Raw genomic sequence first — 4,387 nt, 5'->3', positions numbered from 1 at the left:
GAGAGAGAGAGAGCAAACTTTCAATGTTTGGGAAACTGGAATTGATTACTCACATCGTCGTCAAAAAGGTTCAACTTATATACCGGGTGTTTCAAAACTATTTGTAATATTTTTTTGATAAGTAAAACAAGACTCTCGAATCCGAGTGGTAAGTCAAAGTTCCTAGAAAAAAGTCAAAAAGTTTCTTGAATGGGCGGATGGTGGAACAAAATTATGGGCGGGTGGGGTTGTTAGGGAAGATTTTGGGCGCCTGAGGGTATTAGCCGGTATTTAAAAATAAAAACTAATGAAGTAAAAAAATATGAAAAATATAAAAATACTGTATAATAAATTAAAAAATTATGCAAATCACTCTAAAAAGATGACACTATGAATAATGAAAGCTACTAGTATGCTAAATAAACTCTTTTGTGCTCAATTATAGGGGAGGGTAGAAAAACCATAAAGTACAAGTCATTATTAAAAACTGATATTAAGATGATTTTCCAAAAATGCCCTAGTCTGAATAAACGTCCCACCTACTTTGTAATTTAAAAAAAAAAATTGTGGACTCCGACATTTTGACAAAATTAATTTCAGGGGTAAACCAAAAGTCTCTCCATTTTCTCAATTAAACATATTCAGGGATATTTTTGAATGCTTTTGAAAATATTTTCAAACCTTTAACACATTATCCAACGAAAAATTTACACAGTAAAAGAAGCATAAATCTGAACCAGACCGAAAATTTTTAAACTCCACCTTGTTATTCAGACCCCCACTTTTATTAGATTTTGCAATATTTTATCATAATTTATAATATACTTGGGACCTAGAGTAGTCGAAAATGAAGGTCTTTAAGCCCTTTTCAGAAAAAATTCATAAAATGGGAGGGGGTCTTATAAAACTCTATTACGGTGATATTTTCCAAAAATATGACCCACAATCTCACTCCAGTCCTCAGTTTAGTTGTTCACTTATTAGACTGAGGTTATTGTGCTATACAACACGTGATGGTACAGTATTGTCAATCCCTTGAAGATGGTACAGAGATTGACTCTTACAATTAAGCATTAAAGAGTACAGCTCAAGGTAGGTACAAGAATACCTTCTATCATTCAGCAACCAATTATTGCAATTAAAATATTATAAAATATAAAAGTTATTATTTTCGAAGTTGAAACGAACTACCACATGAAGCATATAAATATCTTGATTGCATGGCAGCAACATACATTTTTGTTTTGCAGCATCGTTTGTCAAGTGCATTTCAAAATCAGCCAGTAACTGCCCTTACGTCATGACCCTAATAAAACAAATAGAAATTGAATCAGTATTGAAATCCAGGCATACAAAACAGTGTATAACTAAAAGAGGTTTGTAAATTTGTTGATAAGTTATTTACAGCTTTCAGTAGACTATAGTAGAAAGACCCTTTAGTAAGACAAATTATTCAGATTGTTTCTATTTCTAAAGAGTTCTAAAAAAGGTTACAAAAACCTATTTTCAAAAATATTTTAAAACTTAGGCCAAGACTTTGTGTACTGTAACAAAATTTTAGCTTCTTTTGATGTACAATGGAATAGTATCATCAATAGTCTTGTATTACTGGATTGTATTACAAAAAATACTTACCGTGTTGTATTTTGTTCCTTGTTCTATGGATAAAATGAATCTATTTTCAATGAAATCCCCAAAACTTCAATGGCTCAATGTCGACACACATTCAATGTATCCTATAAACATGAAAGTTTTATGAAAATTTGACACACTGTAAAGTTTGCCACCTCAGAGTTTAAAAAGTAATTTCCTTGTTCTACACATTTTTTATAAGCAACCAGGCTGCTAAGGCTTGAGGCCTCAAATTTGTCAATTTTTTTCCACTATCTCGAAAAGTGACAGCTGTTTTAGATGATCTAACCATGGCAAACTATAGCCCTTTGACCCAATACACATAAATATGGTATAATATTAGGGGTATTCAAAGCAATTTTTTCAGAAAATAGACCAGAATGCTAGGTAACCCTAGGCCTGACCAGAAAATTGGAGTTGCTTATTAAAAAATGTGTATTTAATCATGTCATCTTTTTCAGTTCCATAGCAAAAACAAAAACGTCAACATTTCTTTGTTTTTAGACTAAAAAACTATGTCTAAAAGGCCTACCTTCAGCTATGTTATCATTTGATATTCCACGTTGAGTTTAATTTAACATCATTTTTTACTTCAAACCATGTTATGACAAAATCTTCATTAATTCTAACAGGGAAGTCAGAATAAGAATTTTCCAAAATAAAATGATCTGACAGCTTGCATTCCAACCAACCAACTTTTATTTTATCTCCTGAAAATGGAAAGACAACTAGTTAAAACAAAAGTGACCGGCTTTGGTCCAGGGGGATCAAGCAGTTAGTACAAGACATCATATCAGTTGGTACCTGGTGGTGTGTTATGTGAATTTGATTTCCTTACAAAAATCTTAAAATCGGTTTGCGGGTTGTCAGAGAAATTTATTATCTAAAATATTTCCTAAAATGTTGTAATCTCCTATTGAAAGATGAAAAAATTCAAAGGTTCTAAAGGGACCAGATATTATTTTATCTGATTATATTCTTTTTATCTGTCACTGTAACGGTCGAAAACCTACTTTCAAGGGTAGTACTAAGTGTATACCGTGAGTGGTCGCGCGCATATACCGAGCAGGAATATGTATATAGTTTTCATTTTAGTTTGTATCTTTGAAAGACCACGTCGGATTTAGGCAGGGTTGTCGGATTTAGGACCACTCACGGTATGTGTGATGATGTTACCAGCTTCTTACGAAAAGGCATTTAGATGACATGTCTTGTACTAGCTGCTTTACTTGGTTGATTATCAAGAAGAATTCCTATATACATTACACATTATAATAGATAAAAAATTGGTATTAAAACGTCCTTGGTGGAAAACTTTTGAAAAGGAGGCTTTCACCTAGGGGGTGGGGCACTGATCTAGACAGCCGACAGGGATGTGCGGTTGGAGTTTGAAAAGTGGACCCTATGTCAGATATGAATTTTCGGCAAAATTGGGACTCTGTCAGAACGAAAAATTGAAAATTTTTCCCATTTTCACCCTGAAAAGTGGCAAAAATTAATAAAAGTTAGATGAAAAATTAAAAGATTTTCTGATTTCCACCCTGAAGATTGTCCAAAATAATCAAAAATTTAAATTTTTGGGAACCTGTCGAATATACCGTGCGTGAGATTGGGCAACTTGCATCAGTGGAGGCTAACATGCATAGCTCTCTTAATTGGCCAGCCGTCTGATGGCTATGGAGCCTAAAAATGGGACCCTGTCACCAGCAGCGAAACATACCCAATTTTGCCTAAGTGCCTTCCCCTGGAGGCTAATACCCTGAAGTTTCTCAAAAGTAAATTGTTGTGGAAAATCCACATCGTCCACTGGGGGTTAACAGACTATAACTGGAACTGCCCATAGCTTTGAAAAGCTGTGGTGTAGCCATGTCTATGTGTCTGTATAGTCATACAGACACATACCACACTTCAATCATACTTTTTGTGTCCAGACCGGACACAAAAAGTATGATTGAAGTGTGGTTGATAATTAGAAATATATAAAAAGGAGCTCACCTTAGCATCTTTTGATTCCCATTTCATATCTTTAGAATAAAGTCTCCATTTGCACTGCATTTTGGCTTTGCTTTGGTTTGCTGTCTTCCTCATCACACACACACTGCCTTCCACTCCACAGACAGCTTCCAGTTTCAAAATTACAAAAAGAAATTTTGCCGGCAATCATAAATCATAACATTCGAAAATAATCTAAGTTTTTTTCCGGGGGTTTGCAAAAATACTTCCAATGATGTGGATATTATATTTATAGTATTTAACCATAAACTGTGTATGTAATACACTTAGAACTATTTCATTTTACAAGAAATTTAGATATTTTAGTATCTTCTTGTGTTTTAAACGTCAAAAATTATGCTTCAAATAGTCTTTTTGATCCCCGATAATCATCAGTGCGGACTTTGGTTCGTAAACGTTTTGGCGCGTCCTTCTTTCAGCAACATGGAAAAACCAAGAGAAGTTCATCTTTCGAGAAGTTGAAAGACGTCGAAATACGAACGTCGATATTTTTGCTTTTTTTATAAGAAGAACCAGAAAATTTTGGCTCAGGGCTGGGAGGGCTGTCTGGACTGTTCTTAATTTTCGAGGTTTTTAGGCTTAAATGTTCTTACGATTAGTTTTTTCCTTAAGAAATTAAAATGGCTTAAAATCTATTAAAACCCATTAAAATCAGCAAACTCGTGTTCTTTTAAAATTGTTCCTATAAAAAAGCGTGTATTTAAAAATATTAAACATTAAACATTAAACGTAAAAGTGTAAAAGTTCGCCTTTCGAAAAGTTG

At 33.7% G+C, this 4,387-nt stretch overlaps 1 long non-coding RNA gene across 1 annotated transcript; it reads right to left on the bottom strand.

The window, feature by feature from the left end:
• Positions 1-725: 725 nt before the first annotated feature.
• Positions 726-3,192, bottom strand: LOC136820172 (uncharacterized). The gene is made up of 3 exons (XR_010848538.1): positions 2,144-3,192; positions 1,615-1,715; positions 726-1,285 (listed from the first exon to the last, which is right to left on the bottom strand). It is a non-coding gene; the product is annotated as an uncharacterized lncRNA (long non-coding RNA).
• Between the last annotated feature and the right edge of the window lie 1,195 nt (positions 3,193-4,387).

Source organism: Clytia hemisphaerica, unplaced genomic scaffold (genome assembly GCF_902728285.1).
Source record: "Clytia hemisphaerica strain Z4C2 unplaced genomic scaffold, Clytia hemisphaerica genome assembly, whole genome shotgun sequence".
Taxonomy (NCBI): Eukaryota; Metazoa; Cnidaria; class Hydrozoa; order Leptothecata; family Clytiidae; genus Clytia; species Clytia hemisphaerica.
The sequence above is the reverse complement of the archived record's forward strand: the minus strand, read 5'-3'. Positions and strand labels throughout refer to the sequence as shown.